General features: G+C 38.8%; 1 long non-coding RNA gene across 1 annotated transcript in view; it reads right to left on the bottom strand.

Annotated features, from left to right (window-relative positions):
• Nucleotides 1–6691: 6691 nt before the first annotated feature.
• LOC109958288 (uncharacterized) overlaps nt 6692–15433 on the bottom strand; it is a 70584-nt gene continuing 61842 nt past the window's right edge. The window contains exon 4 of the long non-coding RNA XR_002274653.1: nt 6692–7467. This is a non-coding gene — a long non-coding RNA (uncharacterized LOC109958288). The remainder of the gene's footprint in view (nt 7468–15433) is intronic.

Genomic DNA, 15433 nt, shown 5'->3' on the forward strand with positions numbered 1-15433 from the left:
CTCTTAGTCTGACCCGTCACCCAGGACCTGTTTGCCTTGGGAGACCCTACCAGGGACTTATAGCCCCCAACAACATAGCTCCTAGAATCACTTGGGTACTCAAACCCCTCCACCACAATAAGGTGGCGGTTCAAGGAGGCCCCGGGGGAAGACCCAGGACACGCTGGAGGGACTATGTCTCTCGGCTGGCCTGGGAACGCCGCGGCATTCCCCCGGAGGAGCTGGAGGAAGTGTCTGGAGAGAGGGAAGTTTGGGCATTTTTGCTTAGACTGCTGCCCCCGCGACCCGGTCCCAGATAAGCGGAAGAAAATGGATGGATGGATGGATGGGGTTAGTTATAGTTCTTCTAAGGAGAACTGTAACTCAACAGGTCTCCTCACATAGGTGATTTTAACACAGATATAATGTAGCATAATCTCTTCTACAGTTTAAACAAAACCCTGGTAAGTAGCAAACATTCTTTTTTTTAAACAGATTAACAAACTCAGGCAAGAAATGTACTTTCATCAGCATGAAAAAAACAAACATAACTTTCTATATGATGACAGGAGTGAGAGGACAACAAAAATCTCTTAGATCCCGACTTGGGCATAAGCTCAAAAATATATTTCTACCCACAGAACAGGAGGGTCGTGGCAGCAGAGAAAGGTTAGGAACCAGTAATAGGACTGGTTTTCTCACATGGTCATACTTCAAACTCAGGCATACTGTAATTATGCTGAAGTTGATCAAATATTTAATTGACAGCAAAAAAAATACAGCATTATGAAATGCTATGAGGTCACACCTGACAAATGAATGGTACAGTGTGGCTTTCCTACGGCAAGCATTCTTGGCTTCCCTGCTTCTCATAGCAGGCACTGAGAACAACATTTATTTAAAACGGTTTGGTTGAGAAGGCTGTTTTCTAAAACTCCAGTCAGTGCATACACAAAGCACTTCTTCATTCCTATGTAAACATTTGAAGCTGAGCAGATGGGATCTGTATTCAAAGGTCATGTTGTCGTATCACAAATGGACTTATGATGCAGACATATGCAGCAGCTCCATAGGGCTTATGAGTCATGTCGTCTGGGATGGCAGCTAGATGTTAGCCTTGCTTATAATCCACAATGATCAACCTCCTTCGGGAGACACTACAAACAGCACCGCGTTTGAGCACATAAGCGCTAACCTCATCCACACACAAAGCTTGTTAACTGTATTCTTAAGGAGAGTTGATCCATGCTAAGGTACCTGGTTCTGAGAGGAAAGCGATGCTGAATGAAACCTAATCTCATGCTCAGCCACAATTTCACGCTTTACTGCAACTTCTAGAGTAAACACTTTTACACCTTTAATACTCAGTCAATTATTGGGTAGGTACAAAGATTAAAATTGATATTATGTGCATGGGCATCATGTTTGATCAGTATGTGCAACTCTAACCCCTTTTACGTCAGGAAGGAAGGTTTAAAATGCACTGTGAAATTTTAAAACATTCCAACCAGTATTGTATTTACTGTATTTGATAGCCTATTTTGTTCATTTTCATTATTTTCACAATTTAATGTTAAATTGCTCTTTATCCAGAAACACTTCGGTTGATACTTCCTCCAAGCACCAGGTTTTTTCTGCCCAACCTCTTTCTGCGTATCTACAATTTAGGATTTAACCATAATCTACAAATATTATTCTAAATCCCCTTCACAAGATCACCCTATAATCTGCAAAGAAAAGACCTACTTATATGAATTCAGTGGTAATCCTACTGCATTTCGATGTAGCAGTAGGGATTTGGCAACACAGACACATGATTTGAAATGCTTCTTGTAGTTATGATAAAACATTGTTTCATATTAATAACTACAACACACCTTATAAAATTAAAGTCTGTAGTTTTTCCATTTAGAGTAAGCATAATCAAGTCAAAGTGAAATGTGTGAACAAAAACAGTAAAATCAGTAATTTTACGTAAAAATGAGCAGTTTTTCTATAGTTTAGAAAGAGAAAATGCTAAATTAAAATGAAATGTTTTTTATTTAAGGCGTTCTTTAATAATAAGACCAGGGGATGCAGTTTAAACTCAAAAAAGCTAGTAACTCAAGGCATTTTAGGGTTTGTCTCAACCTGTTTATACGAAATGACTGAGTAATCATTTAGTAAAAAGCTCTCTCTTTCTTGAAAGAATAATAATTCATCCCATTATTTACATCTCCACTGAATGGGTGTGGAGTGTCACTATGCCTTGTGGAGCTGCTGCTGCAAAAAAGAACACAGGAAAAAGGTTCATGTTTGTCCTTGTGGTTTCTGTATTTCTTCCAGGTGCTTCACTTTCCACCCACAGTCCAAAGACCTGCAGTGCAGGTTGACTGGAGTCTCAAAATTGCCTGCAAATGAGAATGTGAACCTGTCTGCCTATGCGTTAGCCTTGTGATAGACTGGCAGGTGTTTCTCTGCTTCCCTGTGCATGCTGGGTCAGGCTTCAGCTTCACGTGATCCTAAATTAGGAATAAGTGCATATAGGAAATGGATGGATGAGTTTTAATAGAAGGGTTTAAAGCCCATGGTTTAAGTCATGCTTCACAGGTTGTCAAATCTGAAAAGAAAACCCAAACACGCATTCTTAAAATGCTGGAAGCTTTGCATGTTTTGGTGACAAAGTTTGACCAAAACTCCTTTAGGTTTCTTATTAGATTGGCTAGTCATAAAAAGTAAAAACCAAAGTGCTTGCGGACAAGTTTTCAACTTTCTACTCAAGAATAATGTGGAATGCAGGCTTTTCAAGCAATTTTTGAGCCCAGTGAATTCTTGTTTTTCATTATAATTGATAATATGTTTATTCCTCAAGTACGTTTCAAACTATTTGGTTTGTTAATTTATGCTGATTAACGGTTTCCCTGGTAATTATGCTAAGTAACTAGAACATAAATCTTTTGTGTGTGAATTCCTCAAACAAAAAAAAAGGGACTACAAATTCAGTGACAAAGAAAACCAGATAAATAACCTCTTTCGATGTAAGCAAATACAATATATCTTAATTTGAAATGTTGCTTACGGGCAGCAGGAGTTACTGAAATATGATGGGTTGAAATGATGGCTCACCATCTCCCGAACAATCTACGATCAAAAGATCAGATAGTAATTTTTAGAACAGTGATAAAAGGTCCCATCAGGGGTCACAGTGATCAAGAAACATCTGTAGGTCTATCGAAAGAGGTCTGTTGAGGTGGGTTCATCTACATTCCCCTGACACTGTGGAGGACCCCTGGAGGACTGGACAGGACATAAGCCATAAATGATTTTCTTAGCACCGCGGGTCCTTACTGTGCTCAAGGAAATGACCAAGGTGTACAAGATAAAAGCAAATGTGTTTTAGAGCCCCAAGAGTCGGGATAACATGAATGACAATGTAGAGGTTGTAAACTGAAGGAGCAGAGGAGGAGAGAAGCACAGTGAGAAGGTGAATGGAAGTCACTGTATGTGTATCAGGTATGAATTAGTTTTTATTTATATTTCTTGGACTACAAGTGTTGAGTTTATGCAAAGCCAACACTCTACTGGAAAAGTTTCTGTGCGATGCCTTTCTCTATTGAAAAATTACTAAACTAGTTTTTGTAATTTCTCTATTTATTATTAAAGCAGGTCACAGACCTATTACTTCTCAAGATATTGACTAAACCTGCCTCTCCCTCTCTAACCCAACAAACCTAAATTGGAGAATCGTTGAACAAACTTTTGCATGTAATCATACACATATTTTATTCATGTAATGATATGCAATATTAGATAAATCCTTGTGTGTCAGCAGTTCCTGCGTGTGTGCCCAAACACGAGAGTGTGTGCCAACAGATAGCAGCATAAGCTTCTAAATTTAGGCCACTTAGAAATGCATATTTCTCTTTAGTAAACCTGCTGTGCATTTTGTCCAGTTTAATTACACTGAATGCTGTGCCCTACTTACTCTATATCTGCACACTTGAGTTTTTCTAGTATGGGACCGAACAGGCAGTAATAACAAATTTCAGACTCTCCTCCTTGACAGATAACTTATCTAACTTTGAAGGCAGTAGCTCCAAGATGGCTAAGCTGCTCCAAAAAAGTGAAGACTGTCAAGTATGACTTGTGTGCGGCGAGGAACGAGCTGGAAACTGAATTGCACTGCAAGTAGAATATTTCACATCCACTGTATCATATTCTAATAAACCACATTCTCCACCAGTGGGGGGATTATGACTGTCCATTTGTCTTGGCTGGGCCACCACTGTTAGGGATATACTCCCTCTCTGTGTCTGCACCCCACAAAGTTAAAAGCGACGCTGGCGACTGCCGCAAGTCATTTGTCTCTGGTAACAGTGGTTTGCAGGAAGCCAGGACCACGGCTCTAGCAGATGATACATTATTGCTATCACTTGCCCTTGTTTAATTACATCCATGTATGGGGTCTCAAATTGTAGCCCTCAAAGCTTATCCATCATGGCAAACTTTAACCAAAGCCTGTGTTACCGTGTCATATAATCCCGTGTTTGACAGAATGTGCGAAAGAATATTTTTGTAATAATTTAAAAAACAGTATGGTTTGTCAGCTCATGCATTAATATAGTTTATCACAACCACAGAATACAAAATGAATTCTTTGTCCTTTTCCTGGAATACAAATGAATAACAAACACCCCATGTAAAAAACCTTTGCAGAGGAGCTTTTCCTTCCTTTGAGTGACTGATTTTGATTCAGGCCCAGGGTTGTTTATCTCTCATGTTAGGTCTTTCATTTACACTACCTTTATGTTCCATTATAAAATTACATTCAATAAAATTTCACCTCTGCAGAACATATATCGAGGCTGAATAAATATATAATAAACTGAATTCAACATATGATATAAAGGGGCATTTGTATATTTTTTTAAGATGTGTGCTTTGAAAAGACCTTTTGTTTGTGGATACACATTAAGTGTACTGATGCTTTACAATATATGTATAAAGACTAGACATGCTAATGTAACAGAAGCAGAAAAACACCATCTAGCCTCCAAATAATGCAGATGGTGGGATGTCCATTTAATGTCCATGTGATTTCCATTCCCCTGCTGTGTTTGGTGTACTTTCATATTACTTTTTGGCCATATATGGACTGGACAAAGTTTTAGGTTTCTATTCTATAATAAAAAAATTTTTCTTTCAGTATCACAAACTAAATTCACTATGTTGGCTGTGAATGTGTGATTTTACTGTGGTGGCACCACAGGTTCAAAAAAATCTCCATAAAGATGGACATAAATTCACTGACAGAAATACACACATTTCCAAACTCATTTTGCAAACTGACAATTTGCGGAGCAGAGATAGTTATGTTTGTGTTTATTTTGCCCCCTGCAGACAATCAAAAAAACACACATAAACAAACTGAAATGAGCTCTGCATGAAGGCTGCTACATCTTGCCATACTGCTACACAAGAACTTGATGGCCAATTGATAATAGACAAACATTTTTAGTCTCACTTTCTGACTAATGTATATTTGGTGCAGCATCATATTAGTAAACATGAAACAAAGCAACTCACCAAAGAATTTACTGTATTTGTCTGACATGACAATGCTCTGGGAAACACCAAGCTTCTTTGTAGTTTACATAATGTGAAACTAGACAATCGAATCCAACTCCCTCTGCTAACACGCTGCTTGATATGCTGGTATGCTGGAAGCGTTAAGCTCTTGTCCTGCAACTGTTTCCTTTTATTCACATTGTTTCATTTGTAAGCACTCCACATGCGGTACGATCGCTGTGTATTCATACAAGAATGTACTCCTCTACATGTAGCAGGTGCAATATTAAGTCTTGTCATTTTCTCTTTCTTTCCCCCCTTTGATGAATTGTATAAGAAAATCCCTCTGTTTCTCCAAGGAAGGTAGCAAAAACGCAACAAATCTACACTGAAAAGTGGAGCAGCTCAATCTTGACTGATACTCTCCCTAATCTCTGCTTGAGAAAGTGAAATAGATCAAGGTTTTGAGTTTGCCACCAAACTCGATCACTCCCTGGATGACTAATGTGTTGCTGGGACAGAAGCTTTGCAATGTGTGGTGCGATCTCCCAGGACCTTTGTGGCTCTCACATGCTGGACATCCCCATTGAGACAGTAAAGAATAGGTGGTCACTAGGTATGGACACAATGAAACAGAACTCAGGGACTGGAACAATTGCTTGAGCTGTCAGAGGGTGACAGAAACTGTAATTAATGATATTTTCTATTTTTAAAGAGGAGAATGAGCATCTGACAGAAGCATTATTAATGAGTGCAGCCTTGTTGGAGGGAATAATGGCAGTTTATTAGCAGTTAAGACAGATTTAAAAGATCTCTCTCAAACAAAGGGTTTAGACACGTTGAAAAATGGAGACAATCTGCCCAAAAGATCCAATGGGAGAAAATGTTCAATACAACCAAAATGTTTTGTGATCATATTCTTTTTTCCCCCTCGAAACCATCTGTTAGGCAAGTCAATAATAGAAGAAGTCCTTTTTTTTATTTCTTGAAAAATAAGTTGATAGCAAAACAGTATTAAACTGGAGATTTTCTTTTAAGCTGGAGATTTTCTTTAACTGTCTCTGTGATAATCAATCTACACTTTATTGTTTGACAGGTACATAGATTGATATTCGTAGCTTTAGATATGCAAACATAAGTGACTTTTGAGAGAAAAGGTGATTTATTTAATGAGGATTTTAATGAGAACTGCTAAATGGGTCGCATGGCTACATCAAAGATTTAAGATGGTAGTATATCATATATTCAACACAGCTAAAGTATCCATAAAACAGACAGACATCCATTGAACCATTTATACTGGTGGCCTCAAACCAATTTGTATTTTAGGAAAAAACAAATTCACAATCTGTCTCTTACAGCAATAAGTATGTTGAATAAGATGATTTATTGACTTATTTATTGGAGGTTATTAAATTTAATAGACTAAAACAACAGGGGAAACAGTTTGCAGTCACCTATTCAACAAATCAAACTTGAGAAACGATGCAGTTACCCTGAAATTATTAAATTACTCTTTACAATATCTTATGCATTTAGGCAGGAAATAAATATTTTTTGAAGTAATGCTGATAACAACAGCATCACCACTGGGTGAAAAAGATTTGTGAATCATATTCCGGCAGTGTTTCAACAGATATCGTTCTGTTTCACTCGTTTCACCGGACTGAAATATGGCTTCGATGTGACACTACAGGCATATGTCATTGAATAGAAGTATTAGATGATTTCCAGAAATGAAATGACACCCCCACCCGAAACCTATTTTCAGTTCACGTAATTGATTCTCATCCAGCGAGTTTGACTGTATTATGTTTGTTTGAAAAGTTAAAAGAATTCAGCTAATTTCTCCCCAACCAGGCAATACTTAACCAGATTAGAGTGGCCACTTCAAGCTTTGTTGATGCATCCAAGTGAGGCAGGGCAGCCCAGCTGCAAAAGCTGATCAAAAGAGAGAGGGGGAATGAATATTAGCATCAAGTGCTTCAGCGAGTGACTCAGACAAAAACATTGAAAAAAACATCATTATTAGACACTTCCTTTACCCATGTTTGGAAGTGAATATATCTGTTTGTCAAGCAGCTGTGTGCATCCATACATGGCATTGATTCGTACTTTAACCAGCATTATAAGGCAATTCCTCTTTTCCCTTTTGCATCCCGTTATTGGTAATATGCTAATGACATCCGCTGTGATTAGTGATTTTCTTCTAATCTTTATTCCACGGTGGCCTGAGCAATCACAGAGGTAGAGCTTCAAGATTTTACACCAGCGTGCTTCTTCTGACTGCTCTTCCCGTCTGCCCCGACTTGATTTAATTTCAATAATAACTAAAAATTTAGATTCATAGGCCACTTTGGTACACTACTGCGCATTTGCAGATTCAGGAAACACACACACAATAATATAGGAAAGCCTTTTTTTCTGTCATGACCTAATTTCGGTGGCGCAAAAGGTGTTTAAAGAGGAAGTGGCAGGTTCATCACTAATACCTAATGCCAGTCAATGTGTTGCAACTGAATCTGGTAGGTCTGCAGTGATTTCCTATACATTCTTTATTTATTTGGCACCATTTACACAAAATTTAATTAATTTGATAGCGAAGAGGAAGCTTAAACTTGTCAACAACAACACCAACCTTACCTTAGTATATCTCATTTCAAATCTATAGTTATTTAAAACACTGCCAGAAATGACCTTTTACCATTTGGCAAAAAAAATCTTTTGTCTAAGGCATTTGTGCAGCACTTGTAGAGATAATATAAGAGTCTATTGTTTCTGTCACAGAGTGTGGGGGCTGTCCAAATAATTCTGTGGTCTCACACTGCTTCAAAGTATTTGAACTGGAGGCCATCCAGAACACAAGCAAATAGATTATTTGGTTTCTTTTTCCTAGTTAACTGTCAGCATTAAAGGGGAAAAAAAGAGGTTACGCAAACTGTATTGGTGGCAATTTAACTTCCTACTCAGAATTAATAAGGCATCATTTCAAAGTTCAAAACTCCCCAGCGCTAAACACTGAAAAGAGGTCTGTCATTTATTCTTGTAATTGAAATACTTTCATAAGTTTTGGCTGAAGTCTATAAAATGTCTTATAAAATGTCTGAATGGAGGCACTACAGGGTGCAGTTACTGGTCTGAGTTTGCATAGAAATGCACCTGGAAGTCCTTCCTAATTGGCAGCCATCTCATTTGGCTTTGATACCGCACCCCATCATCTGCATGAGCAGAACAGGCCATTGTCTGGGGAGGAAGTACAGGTGAGTAACAGGCTAATCACCAAAAACAATACAGATGGTGCTCAGGAGAAAGCAAAAGTTCCACATGAAGCCATAAAGCAACTCCGGAATAGTGTCAATTACAGCATATATTCATAATATAGTGTATATCCCTGTAATGCTTTACCCTAGCTTGCGAAGAAGTGTATTACATAAAGAGGTAATGTGGGCAGTAAAACCAGAAGTTAGACAGCAAGATCCAAGGACCTTCTAATTAAGAGCGCCATCTCAGGGACAGCATGGGGGGTGATCTAATGGCGAGTGGCCATGCATGTTTGTACCTGGAGCGTGCTTTATGTACCAGTGTCTCGCAGCAGGACCTTAGACCGACCTGTCTACTGCTTTACTGCTGAGATATGAACTGAAACATGAAGCAAGGAGCTAGTCAAGCACCATTACAACCTGAGTAAAAAGTGTTTCTGTTAGGCTGTACAAACAGCATCACCGGTATGCGGTATCATAGGTGTGTCTGGCTTTGGATTCAGGCATGCTGCTATAGAAGGTGGGGCAAAAGCATTCACACCAATCGCAGAAGTGAAAAAGACCTGCCGTGTCTTCCTGTGATGGGGTGAAAAGTAGCATTCATGCTATTAAAGTGGTACAGGCTTCATCCTCTCCTTAGGAGTCGACTGTAACGCATCTCAGAGACGTAAGGTCCTAATTACAAACAAATGAACTTGAACTCGGACACACACACAAGAAAAAAAAGAAAACAATGGCATGTGAGACGACAGTCTCAGACAGGTGCCTGATCTCACGTTTGATATTTGACCTTTCGTGACTTTATGCTTATTCCACCGCACTTGCCTCATAACTGCACATCTCATTTGTGTAATCATTCTGCAGGGACTTGTCGATTGCGAGCAGTGATTAATTATCTGAGCGTGCTGCAGTCAGCAGCCGGGCTACACAGTGTATGAAAAGCAAAGTCTAACCAATGAGAAAAAGAATCCATACTGATGCGATATGACACAGCAATGACCTATTGACCAAAGTATTGATATGCACAAGTCAAACGGATAATTGAAAATGAGGAGGATTGCACTGTAATGGAAGAGGAGTTCAGGATGATAATTTTCAAATGTTGACAATTATTTTCAGTCCATTAAAGAATAAATGAAAAAAAGTATATTTAAAGGGTACATTAAATTAAATAGATAAACCCCTTTAAAAATTTTTGCTGCCCTTTAAATAAATATTGGTGTGTTCCATGTTTTGCACAGGTTTAACTTTGTCAGACATTTGTGCAAGAATGTATTGGTGTGTCATAACTCTTCTGAGGGTTGAAAAATGGATTTAGTTAAGTGCAGGAAGTATTATGTTTAGCTCAGGGCAAAGTGTTCTGTTGAGTTATAGCAGCCGATTACCCACAGCTCTGGAACGGGGACTACATGGGGTATTTGTTTACACCAAAGGAAATGAAACTATTTCCATTTAACTGCCCTGATTATTGGCCTCTTTTGCATCAGTCTTCAATACATGTGATACGTTTCCTACTGTTACTGTGTGTCTCTGCTTTGACCGCTGCAGACGGAAAAAAAAAAAAAAAAATCCTCTAAGCGAGGAAATAAAAAAGTTGTCCATTACATGAAGCATTGTGGAGGAATCCTGTTTCCCATTACATCTTCATAACTGACTGAGTTTTTATGTAGAGGTGCTGATGCAATTAGCCATTCCCCTCCTAAATGTGTGCCAGATAGTGCTTGGGTTTCAAAGAGCCAAAGAAACACTATCTTGTTTCGATGTCAGCAGACCTGTGCTTAATTTGGCCTCCTTTATCTAATAGGATTTTTCTTTTTCAGACACCATGTGGTTTGCTGTTGGCTGAATCCAAATAATAGAGCACAACAGTCAGACATAAAGAGCCAAGAAACTCAAGTTTTATTTGTGAAATTGCCATGTTTTTATCTGTAACTTTAAACCAATTTATCCTGAAGAATCCCCACTGCTGCAGAGACTATTATCTATCTGTTTCAGTTGTGAAAGTAAAAAGTATCCTCACTGGAAGCAAAGGCAAAAATATTGAAATAAAAATGTAAGTGTGTTCTAAAAAGAGCCAAGTGTTAGGCGGAGCCTCCAAAATGAACAATGAAAACATATGTTCTACTCACATTTATCTCCATCACCTGACAACAGAACTGACAAAAGCCCAATATATCTTGATTTCCAGTGTGCATATATTCCTCCCACTACAGTGTCAGCATAATCCCTGCCAGGAGTGACTGCTGCATAGGGTTGTAAGAAAGGCAAAGAGGAGAGGTGTGTGTTTGTGTGCATGAGTGTGTGTGTGTGTGTGTCTTTGTGTGTGTATGGTGGGGGCACTGTTGCAGACGATGATGAGGATGATCCCTGATAAGTTAGAGCCATGGCCTCAGCCCTCTAACATTTATCTGAGAAGCAATGGTGATGGCTCCATCACCAATCTCACAGATAAAGACACATCCTGACAGTCCCTGGTTCTACTGCCCCCTAGAGGAAACAGCATGATAGGCAAATGCCATAACTGCATCTGAATGCATGTTCCAAGGTGGTTGTAGATTTTATGAGTCTCTTATAAAGCAGCTGCAGTTTAATTACAAGTGAAATGCTTTTCTCCATTTTGCTTCTCAGACTTTACAGTACAGAGTCTACAACACAAATCAATAAGCAGGTGTAGGCTATTCAGAGTCAACTGACTCTGTGCCTTTTATTTACACACAAAGCACGCTTAACAAAAGAAAGTGTAAAAAGTGAAATATTCCTCTGAAACTGTGTATTGACATTGTCCCTGCACTGTTACAGCTTTTGAACAAATCTGTGAAGCAAATCTACAATCTACTGTCTCCACAATATTAAATTTTTATCCACCCATTACACTAAACACAGATGCTCCATCCAATTGGCAGCTGGCGTGTTGTGTATTTCCGCTAATATTTCACATTAGCCTGTGGCACTACATAACACCAGATGATTGCTTGTCTGTTATGGTATATGATGAGAAGTGTTCAGGGCTGCTAATGTGAGACGTCTCTGTTTACCACTTTGATGGATGGCCTCCCTGATAGGACCTGAGTAACGTTCAGGAGTGTCACAGGAAAAAGATGACAGATGGGCCCAGCTGTTTAAGATATCGACACTTTGACCAGACCATGAAGACATTAATCACAGCACAGCTAACCAGCACTGAGGGAGAACGGGTGACTTCTCTTTTTAGGACACAAGCTGTGACTGGGGGTGATATACACTGAATAATGGACTGTTCAGTGATCAGAAGTTATAAATATTATGGCATAACACAAACAAAGACAATGCTGAAAGCTCTGAAGAACTGAAGCAACCCAAAGAACTTGTAACATGATTATCTGTCACAAGAGATTAGGGGCCAGTAATAAAGATAAACGGGGGGTTGTTGTTGCTGTAATATAATAGTAAGTGATGGCAGATATCCAGAAATCAGCATCAAAATGAAAAAGAAGACACTAATGGCTCTTGGGGAGCTTCAGTCTCAGTCAGACCATGTTGTCATGCTGATAAGACACAACTGGTGCTCCTAGACTGTGAATGGATACTGGCGTGTTGGCTCTATGTGGTGCATAGTGATTAAATATTTATCCACAGTGTTGGAATCACCAAGTAGTTACACATACTGTAACATATTGTAGAACATAGCTATTCATGAGCAATGACCAGGATTACATTAAATAAACAAGACTGTGCAAGAAAGCCCCCCACACAGTTGCTGCAACCGTTTCCAACTGACCAGCTGCATGTTAATGACCTGTGAGGAAAAATTATTAATATTAATAAGATGAAGGAAGTGGATGATGATGTATGTGTTGTAGGATGGTTTGACTGAAAGAGGATTAAATCCCTATTAATCAACAGAAAATGTTGTCACTGAATGATTTGTGAAGTTGGCCCAGCGTGGAGTTTAAGTCTGAACTACAAACAATCAATGTTAACATTCATATACAGAAAAGATCTGAATTCCTCTGCATGGAAACTGTCTTTCTGTAAAATATAACAGTATATGTTGTTTGTGCCAGCAGGGTACTACCATAAACTGTTACGTGTTATAGTTTGGCGCCCTGTAGCGACTGTACTTATTATGACACATAGAAAGGAGTAAGTAATGTAACGTATTAAATATATAATGTAGAGGCACAAAATCCATGTTAAGGCCGTTTCAAACTTGACGCGAACTACAAAAACAGAGCTGTAAATGCAAGGGTCACACCGGTATTTATGTACATAGGCAGTGGTTGCCCTGCATCTTGGCAGATGTACACTGCTCACCCAACAGGAGGGCAAGAGTCACTGGCCCATGGTCCTAATCAGGTCACGCTGATTTATAAGGAAGAGGAGCGCATCACTTTGCTTCTGCTAAATTGTCACCAGTAAGAAATTAAAAAAGAGGGGTGTGTTTGACATATCATAAAGATGCTGATGAACACACAGCCCCCCCGCAAACAGTTCTTCAGAGTAGCCTGACAGTACAGTATTTACATTAGTGCCCCTATAAGAAACACATGAAATAACAATTACACTTGTGTCAATTTACAAATTTTTGGATGACATTTGGCATCACAAGTACGTACCAAACGCTCATTGTGTAGCTGGAAGCATGTGTGGCTACATAGCTAGCGTAGAGTTTGAAATACCCTTAGGAGAAGTAGGGTTGGGGTGAATGACTAGGCACAGAAAAGGAGAGCTGAGTTCAAGTCCAGTGTGTAACTTGGGTTTTTCAAATTTTGTTCTTAAACCTATTTTGTGTGTCAAAATGTAAGGGAACTATGACAGTTTCATAATCATACACCATATTTATGACACCTTGTAAGACTACGTTCCAGGCTGTCTATGGCTGTTTCTGTGATGACAAAGGTCCTTAAAGCTTGGCAATGTGACGTACATTGTCAATGTTTGGTGGAGTTGTTGTGATTCCTCCCACTGCTGTAGGAGCGCTATTTAATGAGGTACCCCTACGGGTTGCATGAGAGTGAAGGGACGATTGACCATATGGATCGTATAGGTTGGAGGACTTGTTGTCTGCATGACAGAAGGAGAGCAACAGAGGTTTTCACACAGTGGTATGTTCTCATCAGTCCCAAAGTTTTTCAGCATCATACTATACCCTGTCATTATCGAGGTTATTATGATAGCCCCTTAATGTGCATAAAAGAGTGATGGAACAGACTACAGAAGTTGAACTGACAAATTAGATAAATTAGATAAATTAGACTTGAAATCATTCATTAACATAATCTCTGGAAGTTCATCAATAACGCTGTTTTTAATTATTCATGGTCTTGTTCCACTAGATACAGCACTGTTCCTCCTGCTGAGCTACATATCTCAATTGGCTGAAAAAGTTTTTTTTCCCTTTGTCTTTTTTTAAATGGCAGAAAGTGAGAGAAAGAAGGGAAGAAGTGAGAGGAATGGAGAGAAACGACAACACACACAAAGACGAGTCATTATTTCAGCACTGCAGGGGAGACAGTTAAACACTACTTTGTTCTGTTCAATTTGACTACAACACAACATGCAGGCATCTGTGTGTAAACCAGCTTATACCTTTGTTTCTATTTGTGCTAGGTCACCTTCTATAAATAGCACGTTTCTTCACGTGGTTTTAACTAAATTTACCTTGAATGTTTTTATATTGTCACATCTCTTTTGTATTTTTAAACAATTGTCATTATCTGCTGGTCAGGCTTTCTTAAAATAGAAATATCTTTTTCCAAGCAGTGCCTCACTCTCTAATGCCTCTAGCAATTAAAACTCAGCTTCATCAAGGTCAGTATTAGTACAGCAAACAGCAAGAAACATCCTTTTTCCAGCTTTCTTCTATTCTCTTGTACTTCTGATGAATACTAGATGAGACATGATGCAAGAGATTGCCCTTTGTTTATTATAAATATTAACATCTCCAGTAAATGCGTTCCTACGGCAACGGTTTATTTGGACATGTCTACCCTTCCCCAAAAATGTCGTGGGGTTTGGTGACTGTCCATCATGACATAACTGCGCAGAAGAAACTCATCATATATTCTACATGTTAAAAGGTTTCATCTACCAGCGAGGAATGGAATAAATATCTGGATGGCTTTCCTCACTCAAATATATTCGCAAAAAATGGCTGCTTGCCCCGGTGCTTAGCAACATTGAAGTCTAGCAGCTAAAGAGAAAGAGAGAGAGAGAGAGAGAAAGGGAGGAAGCGAAATCCTCGCTGACAGCTGCTTTCTTCATGCTTCTTCATGTGTCCACAGAACTGTATTGAGACAACTGACCCATTGTTCCTGGTGTAATTAAAGAGACCACAGCTGGCCAAAGGAGGCTCACTTTTTCAGTTACACTATCTACTCTAAAGCTGTCAGGAGTCACTGACAAAAGCCTGTGATGTCATTATACAGTTTTCATAATGTTTTTTTAATAATAAAGCCTCCATACTGACCTAAAGTACATAATCTACTTATTCATTTATGTTTTGGTACATGCATTTATTGTTATATTTTAAAAAATATGTGTGTTAATCCCACATTTTTTAACATTTGGGACACTGAACACTGAAACTCCAAAAATCATATGCACTTCAAAAATATGAGAATGCTGTCTTTTTAGTTGTCCTTTAATAACATAAAAATATAGATTAT

This window comes from Monopterus albus, unplaced genomic scaffold (assembly GCF_001952655.1).
Source record: "Monopterus albus unplaced genomic scaffold, M_albus_1.0 scaffold31.1, whole genome shotgun sequence".
NCBI lineage: Eukaryota > Metazoa > Chordata > Actinopteri > Synbranchiformes > Synbranchidae > Monopterus > Monopterus albus.